The following is a 16,719-nucleotide window of genomic DNA, read 5'->3' on the forward strand; positions in this document are numbered from 1 at the left end:
CTGAGGACTTTTGTTAAAAGCGGGAAAGTGAACAGCAAAATAAAGTAACTGTTAGACAAATACGCAGAACTTCCTGCATTTTAAACAGAGCGGTCTGGTGTTTCATATTATTGTTCATAGGAGGCCCAGTCCTGTGCAGTCGGTGTAAGGCGGTAATAGTTGCCTTCTGTATGTGCACATGCATTAGTCGGTGACGAAGGAGGAGCCTCAGGCAGATTAAGAGAGCACGTCACAATCATAAACCCTAAATCCCGCCAAGATTAGGCCGGCGGGAGCATCACAGGCGGGAGCAATAGGGTTAGTCTCCCATTTCTGGTGCTCTGCAACAGTTTCAAGAAGTTCTTGGAGTTTCTTGTTGCTCAATTGGCTGTAATTTCTGATATTTAGAAGTTTCCATTGTCTTAATTGCATGATTTCTGCTCCCGAGAAAGTGTCACTCATAGTCGTTGAAATGTCACTCATAATTTCACTCAAATTTTTAAAATGTCACACATGGCAATCTGAAACCTTGGCAGCTATGGGAGCTTCGGAGGTACTCTCATCGCAGGAAGGTGCTGTGCGCCTGAAGCGAGGCAGAAACTAAGTCTGAAAAACATCTATGGCATTGAGGGGAGGAGTGGATGGAGCTTTGTAGGTACACTGATTGTGGGGCAGACACTGCGCATCTGAAGCAGAGTTGATGGGTGTTGGGCACTCTCGGCGCGCTGAAAGCGCTTTCAGTCAGAAACACAGTGTGAAACATCTATTGCATTGAGGGGAGGAGCAGGTGGCTCTTTGTAGCTAACACTAATCAGTGGGGCAACCGCTGTGCTTCTGAAGCAGAGATGATGGTGAACCATGCACTGCGAATAGGGCTCCGCCGGCCTCACACTACTCGAACCGGCTCCTGTCCTGACCTTCCAGGGCCTCTGCGTGGCTTCCAGTGGGTCACCGAAGACTCCAAAACACAGACTACACCACCTGGAAGGCCCCTGGAGCTGGGAGCAGCTGCTCACAGTGCTGCGTGACCATGCAGAGTGATCTGGCTTGGTGGGAAAGGGGCTGCGAGAGCTGAAGCCAAGGTTTCCTGTGCGAGTTCACCTATCCGGGCACTTGCAGCCCCTTAATCCTTGGCTCTGGCCTTGCGGTCACCTAGGTGACCCCTTCAGAGCTAATGGTAGCGACTTCATGGCGCTGCCCCCTGACACGGTGGACTCAATATCTCCTGACGGATTGGAGCTTCACTGCCGAGGCCAGGACAGCACGAGATGGGTTTCCCAGAGCCCAGAGCCCAGGCCCCTGGCACTGTGAGGTGGAGAACGGAGGCTATAGCCACATCGGTCGAGAGGAGTCTGGCATTGCCACCTGCCCCCAGGGCTTGGATCTGGCTAAAGATGGACAGCAAAGCGTCCTGCCCCCCCAACCCCTGCTCCAGCCACAGGTCCGCCCAGCTCTGCTTCTTCAACACCACCAACAATGTGCCACAGTGTATGTGCCAGGAAGGGTACCAACTGGGCAAAGATGGCACCAGCTGCCATGACGTCAACGGCTGCCAGGTGAACAAGAACAAATACAATCAGCAGTGCGAGAACACAGTGTGGGGGGGGGCTTCCACTGCCTCTGCCACCCAGGCTACGAAATGTCCGATAACAAGTGTGAGGACATTGATGAGTGCTACGGCCAGGTGTATGAACAGAACTGCATCAACCTGCCTGGCGCCTACAGGTGTGATTAATGACCCGGGATACAGTGTAAACTCTTGCGATCCCAGCAAGTGCCGGATATTCTGCAATAGCAGCGAGTGCCCGGCAAAGTGTGACTCACACACCATGGAATCCTGTCGCTGCCCTCCGGGGGTACATCATTCAGAAAGGCGATGCCAGCGCGGTGCAAGCGTTCAGTGTGGAGGGCACACCTAGAACGGTCTGTGTGGATATTGACGAGTGCCTCCCGGAGTACTGTGACCAGGCCTGTGACAACACCCCCGGCTCCTTCCGGTGGTCCTGCCGGCCCAGGTACACTCTGCAAGCCGACCTATTGTCCTGTAAACTCTATGGCGATGAGGAAGGGAGCTCCGAAGACGTCACCATCCCCACAGCAGTACCCAGGACCACACCACCTCCATGTGGGGACCCTTCACCTGGGCATCACGATTGGCATCGCGGTGGGCATCTTGTCCGTCCTCATTACCATTGTCTTCCACGGGATCAGGAAGCACAGCGTCCACGCGGTGACGGACTGCAAATGTAAACACGCCGAGTAAGGCCTGGTGCTGAGACAGGTCACCCTGGGCACCCCCTCGCGCCAGAAACTTTAGGAGGCATGGGGGAAACCATGCTCGTAAAGACTAGAACCTATTGCACACGCACGGACCCTCTCTCCAAGGGTGAGCCACGCAGATAGTCTCATGCCGAAGGTGAGCCATGAGGACAGACTCCCCAGGAGTTGGGGCCACAAAGACAGGCCTCCGGCATCCCCTTGAGCCCAGCAAGCGCTTAGACAATGCGCCTTCACCAGAACGGGACTTTTAACAAGCATAGATCTCTTGTCTTTATGGGGCCATGTGTTTCTGTCACAGCAGCAAAGCAGGCGATCCAGTCCGGATCGGTGGTGGAAGGGCGTCAACAAAACACCCTCATTTCCAATGGCAGGCCACCGTTTAGCATAAACGGTGACGCAAGCCAATGGAAATGAGGGGCGGGACTTCGAGTCACTTTCGAGTCACTTTCTGAAAACCCCTCATCCAAAAAATCTCTCGCCGAGCGAGCAGCGCTTTGTGCTGCAATGCCACGTGAGACCTAATCAGTGGGTCGCTGGGTGTATGCTTCAATGGACCAAGGTTCAGGATAGACTGTTTCCATGAGGAGCAAGGTCCTGATTTGTATTAGATGGGCTTCTGGGCAGTGGTGGCTGACACAGAAAGAGTGGTGAGCAGGTGGAGGGGGCACACAGGGAGTTTTATCATAAGAAAATGTAAAAGACTTACCTGGTGCTGCCCGCCACCTCGTGCTCTTCTGCTTCCAGCTCCTGGTTGCAGCAGTCCCTGGGACAGCATCACGAACTCCCCATCCAATCCGCTCTCTGCTCTCAAGCATGAGAGCAGCGTGGGGGATTGGCTTGAGTGAGCTGGATCAATAATCGCTCAAGCACAGGGAGTCTGCGCTGTTTGTCCAACTCGGCTGTGTAATACTGCTGGGTTGGAGAAACCTTAGTGCGCATATCAGTTTTGTCAGCCTAAGACGTCCGACCCAGCTGACTTGCTCACTTAAAAGAGCACCTACCACTCCTCCTCCCCCATCCCATGGCTCAGGCCACCCCTCCCTGCACATGCTGGCTCAACCAGCAGCTCAAAAAGATAAAATATTGTTTTATTTTTCAGCTACTGGCTCTGAGAGAGTGGGGGGACTCTTATCCACCATTAAGGGGCCACTGCTGCTTCTGGGGCCAATTTAGAGACTGGCGGACAGATATTCCATTGCAACAGCAATAGACTACCCTGGTTGCCAAACTCAAGGTCCATCCAAACTACTTTGAGTCAGGCGGAACACAAATTTTCAGCTAAATGAGTAAACTGTACTCTCTCCCTGTAAAACTCAGACAGCCCAACAGAGTAAGTGACGTCAGAAGTAAACAATCGGATGACTAACTGTACGTCACCGCCAAAAATATTCAGACCGTGTGAAACAGTGAAAAAAGATATATATATATATATATATATATATATATATATATATATATATATATATATATATATATAAAAGAATAAAATAATAAACAATAAAAATTAAAAAAATGATAAAACTAATAAAACCATAAAATAATAAAACAATAACAATAAAAATAACAATAAAACAATAACAATAAAACAATAACAATAACAATAAAACAATAACAATAAAATAGTAATAAAATGATAATAGTATTAGTAGAAATAATAGTAGTAAAAATAGTAAAAAATAATAGTAGTAAAAATAATAGTAAAAATATGATAAAACGATCAAATAAAAACAGAAAAGTTACAAATAATAGTAATAGTAAAAATAATAATAAAAATAATCACAGTGAGAAACAGTAAAATATATACATATATATAAGAATATTAAAACATAATCAGACAGTGAGAAACAGTAATATATATATATATATATATATATATATATATATATATATAAGAATAATAAAACACTACAACACTAAAACAATAACACTAAAATAATAACACTAAACCAATAACAATAAACCAATAACAATATAACAATAACAATATAACAATAAAACAATAACAATAAAATAGCAATGTACTAATAATAGTAATGATAATAATAGTAAAAATAATAATAGTACAAATAATAAATTATAATAAAATGATAAAATAAGAAAATGATAAAATGATAATAAAAATAATATTAATACAAATAAAAAAAGAATAAAAAGAATACAAATAAAATACAATAATAAAAATAATTTAAAGAAAATAAAGTAATAAAGTGATATAGGGATAGAGTAACAAAGTAACTAAGAAATAAAGTGATAGAGTAATAAAATAAAGTAATAAAGTCATACAGTCATACATTAATAGAGTAATAGAGTAATAAAGTAATAAGCTAATCAGGACCCCAGCCTCGGTGCTTCTTCCATACATTTGACAAGGTGAGTACTTAGATACACTCCAGATTGGCTACTGGTGTACCCTTGTAAGTCCCTGGTATAAGGTGCTAAGGTTCCCAGGGCATAGGTACCCATGGGCTGAAGCATGCATTATGCCACCCATGAGAGACCACTCAAATTGTGAATACAGGCCTGACATTGTAAATGTAAATGTAAATGTACAGGAATTTATATAGCGCAAATCACCAAGCGGTTTCTAAGCGCTTGCTTAGGGAACCCGTCCTGGTATTCCCCTGTGAGATAACCCCGGCAGGGTATCCGCAAGGTGAAAGCCAGGCATCCCGCCGCGAGGGGCCGTTGTGGAGATTAAGCAAGCTATTGCCCAGAGTCGCAGAGTGTGAACCCGTGAATCGAGTAGGCACCGGAGCGAGAATTGTCGAGTCCATGGACATTTTAGGACTCAAGACCCCGCCGAGCCGGGAATTGAGCCCTGGTCCCGGGCTGACCTCTGCTTCCAGGTCTGCCTCCTCTAACCAGTGAGCCACACTTCTCCACATTGCAGCCTGTGTTCGCATTTTTTAGGCTAGTTGGTGTGCATGGATGATATACGTACATACTTCAGTCCAGAATGGTCGCAGCAATGCACATTGCTATGTCATGTGGTAAAAGTCTGCATGGTCCATACCGCACATGGGGCATTTGTGCAACACTGTGCCGAACATCCTATGAAGGTGCGAAGGGTTGAGATACGTGCAGTGGACATAGATAAACTACAATAGCTTCAGCCTTGCATTCTTCGAGACCCTCAGGATAAGGCTCATGATATATTCCAGTCCAGGTACATGTAATGTGAAAACTTTTAAGTCAAATTGGTGAAGACCCTTTCCGTTTTGGCACTCATTATTTTCAAATTGGTGCTGCTTCTGACGCGTCCAGGTTGCAGGAAGTTAAAAGATTAGGTTGTTGATTTTCTGATTGTTGCCTGCGTTACATCAGAGATACTAAAGATGCTTAACCGTAAAGTTATTATTAACTCTTGTTTCTCATTCCAGGTTTTGTGGCCCGCCCGCTAGTGTCTTTCTTTTCCATTTGGATTGTCGTACACTCTTATTAAATGGGATTCGAAACAGGCTTAAAATCGTCCTTTTGGAAAAAATCTTGGTTTCCGTAGTGATGAGATCAGAATTCACAGGTGGGGTGTATAACAGTGAAAAAAGATCAATATTATATATATATATATATATATATATATATATATAAGAATAAAATAATAATAAAAAATAATAAAATGATAAAACTAATAAAAACATAAAATAATAAAACAATAACAATAAACCAATAACAATAAACCAATAACAATCAACCAATACCAGTAAAACAATAACAGTAAAACAATAACAATAAAGCAATAACAATAAAGCAATAACAATAACACTAAAGCAATAACAATAAAACAATAGCAATAGCAATAAAACAATAACAATAAAATAGTAATAAAATGATAATAGTGTTAGTACAAATAATAGTAGTAAAAATAATAGTAGTAACAATAATAGTACATTAATTGGGATTTGAAACAGGCTTAAAATCATCCTTTTGGAAAAAATCTTGGTTTCCGTAGTGATGAGATCAGAATTCACAGGTGGGGTGTGTAACAGTGAAAAAAGATATATATAATATATATACATATATATATAAGAATAAAATAATAATAAAAAAAATGATAAAACTAATAAAACCATAAAATAATAAACCAATAACAATAAACCAATAACAATAAACCAATAACAATCAACCAATGACAATAAAGCAATAACAATAAAGCAATAACAATAACAATAAAACAATAACAATAAAATAAAACAATAACAATAAAATCACAATAAGGCAATACCAATAAAAATAAAACAATAACAATAAACCAATAACAATAACAATAAGGCAATAACAATAAAACAATAACAATAAAGCAATAACAATAAAATAGTAATAAAATGATAATAGTGTTAGTAGAAGTAATAGTAGTCAAAATAATAGTAGTAACAATAATAGTAAAAATATAAAATGATCAAATAAAAACAAAAAAGTTACAAATAATAGTAATAGTAGTAATAATAGTAAAAATAATAATAAAAATAATCAGAGAGTGAGAAACAGTAATATATATATATATATAAGAATAATAAAACAATAAAACACTACAACACCAAAACAATAACACTGAACCAATAACACTAAACCAATAACAATAAAACAATAACAATATAACAATAAAACAATAACTATAAAACAATAACATAGCAATGTACTAATAATAGTAATGATAATAGTAAAAATAATAATAGTACAAATAATACATTTTAATAAAATGATAAAATAAGAAAATGACAAAATGATAATAAAAATAATATTAATACAAATACAAATAAAAAAGAATACAAATAAAATACAATAATAAAAATAATTTAAAAAAAATAAAGTACTCAAGTGATATAGGGATAGAGTAACAAAGTAACAAAGAAATAAAGTGATAAAGTAATAAAATAAAGTAATAAAGTCATACAGTCATACAGTAATAGAGTAATAAAGTAAAAAGCTAATCAGGACCCCAGCCTCGGTGCTGCTTCCATAAATTTGACAAGGTGAGTACTTAGGTACACTCCAGATTGGCTAATGGTGTACCCTTGTAAGTCCCTGGTATAAGGTGCTAAGGTTCCCAGGGCATAGGTACCCATGGGCTGAAGCATGCATTATGCCACCCATGAGAGACCACTCAAATTGTGAATACAGGCCTGACATTGCAGCCTGTGTTCGCATGTTTTAGGCTTGTTGATATGCATGGATGATATACGTACATACTTCAGTCCAGAATGGTCGCAGCAATGCACATTGCTATGTCATGTGGTAAAAGTCTGCATGGTCCATACCGCACATTGGGCGTTTGTACAACACTGTGTCGAACATTCTATGAAGGTGCGAAGGGTTGAGATACGTGCAGTGGACATAGATAAACTACAATAGCTTCAGCCTTGCATTCTTCGAGACCCTCAGGATAAGGCTCAGGATATATTCCAGTCCAGGTACATGTAATGTGAAAACTTTTAAGTCAAATTGGTGAACACCCTTTCCGTTTTGGCACTCATTCTTTACAAATTGGTACAGCTTCTGACGCGTCCAGGTTGCAGGAAGTTAAAAGATTAGGTTGTTGATTTTCTGATTGTTGCCTGCGTTACATCAGAGATACTAAAGATGCTTAACCGTAAAGTTATTATTAACTCGTTTCTCATTCCAGGTTTTGTGGCCGGCCCGCTAGTGTCTTTCTTTTCCATTTGGATTGTCGTACACTCTTATTAAATGGGATTCGAAACAGGCTTAAAATCGTCCTTTTGGAACAAATCTTGCTTTCTGTAGTGATGAGATCAGAATTCACAGATGGGGTGTGTAACAGTGAAAAAAGATATATATTATATATATATATATATTCACTGAAAAAACCATAGGTTTCACACCAGTTATAGTTAGGTGGAAATTTTACTCGCATAAAACCATTGAAATTCCCACGTTATAGTTAGTTGGACTCACTATAACTTGCGCGTGCAATGCACTGCTGATGACGTCACATATTACATCACTCATGAAATGGTCAGTGACATCACTCATGACATCACTGATGACATCTCAAATGACATCACTGATGACAACATCCTTGTGACAAAATGGCAGACCTCCTATCAGCATAAAATAACCTTTGACACACACATTCAAAAATAGAAACTAACATTTTCTTAAAAAAGGAGAAACCAATACCAATGACAACAACTTATTAGGTAATTCCAACATCTACATACACATCCACTCATTCACCAACAGTTCTATATAGTCACTCATGCATGTACTTACTCATCATATGTACTCATACACCTATACATCCTGTTACACACTAATACTCATCCATATAGTTACTCACACACAAATTCACACATGCAAATAAACTATCAAAAAAACATTTACATGATTATACTGCTATATACACACCAATACACATACTTCTACAGAAACGGAAACATATTTACTCTCTTAAACAATCAATTATAAAAAAACATACTCACTAACCCACCCATACACACAATCATCCACCCATACAGTCTTGCACACATGCTGTCTTCAAAATACATACAAATAGTGAGTCACTCATTCATGCATCTGTGCTCTAAGTAATATCCCCCACCGAACCATACAGACACTGATAATGATACTCAAAAAAACAACTAATAACCCATATACACACTCAAGTAGCTACTCACCAACCCTTGCAGCCACTTATACACAAAGTGAGACACAGATACAGATATTTAAATATTTAAACATTACTCGCTAATATATGTATTCACTAAGATACATTTAATAAGTCAGTTAACCAATCAGTTTTACACAAAAAAACATCCATTTAGACATTTATTTAACCATTTATTCTTCCATCAACCTTTAGATATACATATATAAAAAATATTTATTTTTCAGAAAGATACACATTCACTGGATGATGTCATCAGTGATGTCATTTGAGATGTCATCAGTGATGTCATGAGTGATGTCACTGACCTTGTCATGAGTGATGTAATATGTGACGTCATCAGCAGTGCATTGCACGCGCAAGTTATAGTGAGTCCAACTAACTATAACGTGGGAATTTCAATGGTTTTATGCGAGTAAAATTTCCACCTAACTATACCTGGTGTGAAACCTATGGTTTTTTCAGTGAATATATATATATATATATATATATATATATATAAAATTTCTATGGCAAAATGAAACCCCTCTTTTTGTTCCTTTTCAAATTAAATGTATTAAGTGTTACCACTTTATTCCAATCGAGATGACTTCAGGTGTGCCATACTTTTGTCATAAGTAAGACTGTTAGCGTTCTAGTTGTTCTTTAGAACACTCTGGGACATTCTGTCATTGGGCTATAGTTGGGCTACATCTGGCTGATATTTGGGCTACATTTGGGCTCTTTTGTCTCTGGTGGCCATCTTGGGAGACTGCATATCAGAATTTTTTTAATGAAATATAAGAGGATTTGAGAAGTCACTCAAAATGTGCCCTAATTTTTCTTTCTTCAGCACTAATCATAATTTCTATGGCAAAATGAACCCCCTCATTTTGTTCCTTTGCAAATTAAATGTTTTAAGTGTTAACACTTTATTCCAATCAAGATGACTTCAGGTGTACCACACTTTTGTCATAAGTAAGATTGTTAGCGCTCTAGTTGTTCTTTAGAACACTCTGGGACATTCTGTCATTGGGCTATAGTTGGGCTACATCTGGCTGATATTTGGGCTACATTTTCTTTTCTCTGGTGGCCATCTTTGGGCTACATTGGGCTACATTTGGGCTCTAACATATATATAGCCCAATGTAGCCCAATATATATTTTTTCAAAGTTAATTTTCGTAAAAACCACTGGAGCATATATCTTGAGACATAGCAAAGGCACATCGGGGTACCAGTCCCTACAATTTTGCCAAGTTTGGTGGAAATCCATTCAGCCGTTCGGTCTAAAAGTGAGTCCAACCGCCCTATGGAAATTAACATGGGGAAAACATGTTTTGGGACCCCCCTTTTATCTCGGCCCCCGCTTGACGGATCCCCCCGAAACTTTCAGGGAAGGAGCGGAGCGCAGCGAGGCAAAGTTAAGGAAAATTACAGGCAGATCCCTCATTCGGCGCCAAAGTTATTCCTAATAGAATGTTGCGGATTTCCTATGGAAAACGATCCTAACTATAACTACCTACTGGCGACCGCCAGTAGGTAATATATATATATATATATATATATATATATATATATATATATATATATATACACATATATAAGAATACAATAATAATATTTTTTTTTTAAAGATGATAAAACTAATAAAACCATAACATAATAAAACAATAACAATAAACCAATAACAATCAACCAATAACAATCAACCAATAACTGTAAAACAATAAAACAATAACAATAAAACATTAACAACAATAAAACAACAATAACAATAACAATAAAATAGTAATAAAATGATAATAGTATTAGTAGAAATAATAGTAGTAAAAATAATATTAGTAAAAATAATAGTAAAAATATGCTACAAAGATCAAATAAAAACAAAAAAGTTACAAATAATAGTAATAGTAGTAATAATAGTAAAAATAATAATAAAAATAATCAGACAGTGAGAAACAGTAAAATATATATATATATATATATAAGAATAATAAAACAATAAAACACTACAACACTAAAACAATAACACTAAAATAATAACACTAAACCAATAACAATAAACCAATAACAATAAAACAATCACAATATAACAATAACAATATAACAATAAAACAATAACAATAAAACGATAACATAGCAATGTACTAATAATAGTAATGATAATAATAGTACAAATAATAATAGTACAAATAATAATTATAATAATATGATAAAATAAGAAAATGATAAAATGATAATAAAAATAATATTAATACAAATACAAATAAAAAAGAATAAAAATAAAATACAATAAAAATAATTTAAAAAAAATAAAGTAATCAAGTGATATAGGGATAGAGTAACAATGTAACTACGAAATAAAGTGATAAAGTAATAAAATAAAGTAATAAAGTCATACAGTCATACAGTAATCTATACTACTATTATAAAGCGAGTACTTGGAACCTTTGAGGCGGGTAAACTCCAGAAGTACACCACCAATCACAACACCCAATACAGCGTTGGAAAGGGGAGGTCCAGGAGATGGACATAGGCTATACATTTGTACAACATATACATTACAAAGGGCAAAGAACATTCGGGCTAAAGTAGTTCCTTGTGGGCGTTGTTCTGCTGTTAGGGAGTAGCATGGGCGTGTCAAACTAATGTGGGCGGTAACATTGACAGAGAGGCATGTCCCAAAATGCATGACACTTCACTTGCTTACAGGGGCCAACCACACACAAAACACAGCCCCTTCAGGGGCCAAACACACAGGAAAAACACAGCCCCTTCACAAAACACAGCGACTTCATGAACAACAGCCCCTTCACAAAACACAGCGACTTCATGAACACTCACTGGAGACATACACACCGATTTGTAGACAGCGATTTCAAATACAAACCTTTAAGCATTTATATGGCTGACAATGGTGACCAAAACAGCGTTTTGGGAATGTTACTGAGGACCGACATTGTGATAGGGGCATGCCTCCAAACATTACAAGTTCGCTGTGTGGCATGGGCTGGGTACTCACCAGGGTTCGGATCCCACATAAACAAAGGGGCACCGCTTCGTAAGCAAAAGGGGCGCAATACCACAAGTCGCAGCCCACTACACAACCCGATCAGTGTCAGTCAAGGGACACCACACCAAAGGGGCGCACCCTGCCCAAACTACCAATCACGCTACATTACATAAAAGTTCCACAGTACTTGCAAAGAAAACTTTCCTACACTTTCACACATTGGTCCAACACGCACGTGACTACAAAAAAAAAAGAACAAGGATTGGTTGACGCACTCGGCACATTATTCCTGTCGTACGGACAAACGCGTTCGAGGAAAGGAGCACTGTATTACCTGCGCAAAAGCGGAGATACTTTCAGACTTAGCGGTATAACAAACTTTCAACCACGGACCACATTATTAACGTCAAAAGGACAAACCCCTTCACGGAGGGCTCAATTAAATTCAGGCAACAACGCGGACACAAATTAACAATTTACAGCACTCGATTACATGCGCAAAAGCGGACACACTTTCACACTTAGCAGTAGAACAAACTTGAATGCACGGAGCACATTATCAACGTCGTCACGAAAAAAACACTTTCACAGAGGGCTCAATTACATTCAGCCAACAACGCGGACACAATTTCACTATTTCCATGACATTAAACGTTCACACAGGGGGCGGCCAAGAAAACAAAAAGAAGACGATTTGAGTAAGCCTCATTTACAATGCCGAGGCATGATGGCTGGTAATTGACGCCGCTTTGCATTTCCTCGCAACAAACCTCTAACTTCACTTTCAAGCCACAATCAGTGCTTCACTTGATGCACACATCATTTCAACAACTAACAATAAAACCTTCACGCACACATATGTGACAGTGCAGCATAAACCAACAAAAAAACGTCTCACACTTACACATAATTAAAAGGTTCTCGCTGAGGGCTGGAAAAAGGCAGACTTGGAGGCCTCGCTGTAATTGCTCCACAAAGGCAGACACACTTCCACAATTTGCACTACTTCAAAGGTTCTACAAGGGGGCTGCCAGTGAAAGGAAAACATGCCGAGATAAATAAGGCTCATTACACTTGAAGAAACACACGACATGTATGAGCTTTCACAGACCTTTCCCTAATACCACTGTTCACTCAAAACAACAACAAAAATTGAGTACCAAAACACACAGCACAAAAAGCAAAAAGCAAAACAAAACATTAATTACACTCCCTAATTGAAAAGGCAGACATAGGGGCACACAGTACAAACAATAACACCTCAAATTAAACTTACCTTGCAACATTTAAAAAACATCAAGCTTCTTAAAAACATCAAGCTTCTTTGGATCACAAACTTTAACAGTTCTCTCTTTATAATCTATATCTATACTACTATTATAAAGTGAGAACTGGGAACCTTTGAGGCGGGTAAACTCTGGAACCACAGCGCCAATCCAAACACCCAATACATCATTGGAATTGTCAGGGTAAGCAGATGGACATAGGCTATATATCTCAAAAAAATATATGTTATAAGGGCAAAGTAACTTTTTGGGAAAAGTAGTCCCTTCGAAGTAGCGCCAGCTAACGACGTGCGTGCTGACATCACGGGTCGGCTGCCAGGAGCGCGGGGAGGAGCGGCCAGGAGCGCGGAAGCCGGAAGCAACATCCTGCGAGGGCCGGAGCGCGGAAGTGACACCCTGCGAGGAACGGACAGGAGCGCGGAAGCGACACCATGCAAGGTTCGGAGCGCGGAAGCCACACCCTGCGAGAAGCGCCCAGGAGAAAGGAAGCGACACCCTGCGAGGTCCAATTCACATTGGGTAGGAGCGGCCAGCAGCGCGGGGAGGAGCGTCGACATCGTCATGCCCAGGGGAGCGCGATGAGCGCCCAGGAGAAAGGAAGCGACACCCTGCTACGTCCGGAACGCAGAAGGGACACCCTGCCATGTCCAATTCACATGGGGTAGGAGCGGCCAGGAGCACGGGGAGGAGCGTCGACATCTACATGCCCAGGGGAGCGCGATGCTGGTGAGTACCTCAAGCCTACCCGGACAACGCGGGACGGGCTGCTAGTAGACTAATAAAGTAATAAGCTAATCAGGACCCCAGCCTCAGTGCTTCTTCCATAAATTTGACAAGGTGAGTACTTAGGTACACTCCAGATTGGCTACTCGTGTACCCTTGTAAGTCCCTGGTATAAGGTGCTAAGGTACCCAGGGCATAGGTACCCATGGGCTGAAGCATGCATTGTGCCACCCATGAGAGACCACTCAAATTGTGAATACATGCCTGACATTGCAGCCTGCGTTCGCATGTTTTAGGCTTGTTGGTGTGCATGGATGATATACGTACATACTTCAGTCCAGAATGGTCGCAGCAATGCACATTGCTATGTCATGTGGTAAAAGTCTGCATGGTCAATACCGCACATGGGGCATTTGTGCAACACTGTGCCGAACATCCTATGAAGGTGCGAAGGGTTGAGATACGTGCAGTGGACATAGATAAACTACAATAGCTTCAGTCTTGCATTCTTCGAGACCCTCAGGATAAGGCTCAGGATATATTTCAGTACAGGTACAAAGTCAAATTGGTGAAGACCCTTTCCGTTTTGGCACTCATTCTTTTCAAATTGGTGCTGCTTCTGACGCGTCCAGGTTGCAGGAAGTTAAAAGATTAGGTTGTTGATTTTCTGATTGTTGCCTGCGTTACATCAGAGATACTAAAGATGCTTAACCGTAAAGTTATTATTAACTCTTGTTTCTCATTCCAGGTTTTGTGGCCCGCCCGCCAGTGTCTTTCTTTTCCATTTGGATTGTCGTACACTCTTATTAAATGGGATTCGAAACAGGCTTAAAATCGTCCTTTTGGAAAAAATCTTGGTTTCCGTAGTGATGAGATAAGAATTCACAGGTGGGGTGTGTAACAGTGAAAAAAGATATATATAATATATATATATATATATATATATATATATATATATATATATATATATATATATATATATATATATATGAATAAAATAATAATAAAAATAATAATAAAATGATAAAACTAATAAAACCATAAAACAATAAAACAATAACAATAAACCAATAACAATCAATCAATAACTGTAAAACAATAAAACAATAACAATAAAACATTAACAATAACAATAAACCAAAAACAATAATAATAACAATAACAATAGAATAGTAATAAAATGGTAATAGTATTAGTAGAAATAATAGTAGTAAAAATAATAGTAGTAAAAATAATAGTAAAATATGATAAAAAGATCAAATAAAAACAAAAGTTACAAATAATAGTAATAGTAGTAATAATAGTAAAAATAATAATAAAAATAATCAGACAGTGAGAAACAGTAATATATATATATATATATAAGAATAATAAAACAATAAAACACTACAACACTAAAACAATAACACTAAAATAATAACACTAAACCAATAACAATAAACCAATACCAATAAAACAATAACAATATAAGCATAACAATATAACAATAAAACAATAACAATAAAATAGCAATGTACTAATAATAGTAATGATAATAATAGTACAAATAATAATAATACAAATAATAATTAGAATAATATGATAAAATAAGAAAATGATGAAATGATAATAAAAATAATATTAATACAAATACAAATAAAAAAGAATAAAAATAAAATACAATAAAAATAATTAAAAAAAAATAAAGTAATCAAGTGATATAGGGATAGAGTAACAAAGTAACTAAGAAATAAAGTGATAAAGTGATAAAATAAAGTAATAAAGTCATACAGTCATACAGTAATAGAGTAATAAAGTAATATGCTAATCAGGACCCCAGCCTCGGTGCTTCTTCCATAAATTTGACAAGGTGAGTACTTAGGTACACTCCAGATTGGCTACTGGTGTACCCTTGTAAGTCCCTGGTATAAGGTGCTAAGGTACCCAGGGCATAGGTACCCATGGGCTGAAGCATGCATTATGCCACCCATGAGAGACCACTCAAATTGTGAATACAGGCCTGACATTGCAGCCTGTGTTCGCATGTTTTAGGCTTGTTGGTGTGCATGGATGATATACGTACATACTTCAGTCCAGAATGGTCGCAGCAATGCACATTGCTATGTCATGTGGTAAAAGTCTGCATGGTCCATACCGCACATGGGGCATTTGTGCAACACTGTGCCGAACATTCTATGAAGGTGCGAAGGGTTGAGATACGTGCAGTGGACATAGATAAACTACAATAGCTTCAGCCTTGATTTCTTCGAGACCCTCAGGATAAGGCTCAGGATATATTCCAGTCTACATTGATTGATTAGTGCACTCTGCAGGTCCTGAATCCAGAGATCTTTCCGGCCAGTGAGTGGTTTGCCCATCACCTCGCTCAATGCAAACATATATGTCAGTGATCCTGCTGTGTGGGAGGCTCAATTTTTGTTTCAATTTTAAATAGCGTAGACATGACCCGAGGGCATCAGAATGCTTTACAACAAGCAGCATATGAGGGTTACAGCTGGTTACATTACTAGTAATTAAACTCGAACGATTACTTCAGTGGATGAATAGCAGTACTTGCAATATCGGGTCAACGTCTGGTTCCTTAATCGAGTCTCCCCATGTTTTGTCAATGGTGCTGTGTGTTAAAAACGGTCTCATTGGGATAGTATATATCTCTTGAAGCTCCTCAATGAGAGGGTAGACCCCTCTGCGAACACCTGACCCAGGACAGCAATGGAGGCGCGTTGCCACTGTGACCATGTGGCGTCCGTCCCACCCTGGCAAAGGTACGTGCCAGGCCCTTTAGGCGCGTTGCCACTGTGACCATGTGGCGCCCGTCCCACCCTGGCAAAGGTA

General features: G+C 39.1%; 1 protein-coding gene and 1 pseudogene across 1 annotated transcript in view; one reads left to right on the forward strand and one right to left on the reverse strand.

Annotated features, from left to right (window-relative positions):
* NUP210L (nucleoporin 210 like) overlaps positions 1-16,719 on the reverse strand; it is a 444,253-nt gene that overhangs the window by 386,924 nt on the left and 40,610 nt on the right. The gene's annotated exons all lie outside the window — the stretch shown is intronic.
* Positions 825-2,296, forward strand: LOC144799279 (thrombomodulin-like; annotated as a pseudogene).

Source organism: Lissotriton helveticus, chromosome 12 (assembly GCF_964261635.1).
Source record: "Lissotriton helveticus chromosome 12, aLisHel1.1, whole genome shotgun sequence".
Taxonomy (NCBI): Eukaryota; Metazoa; Chordata; class Amphibia; order Caudata; family Salamandridae; genus Lissotriton; species Lissotriton helveticus.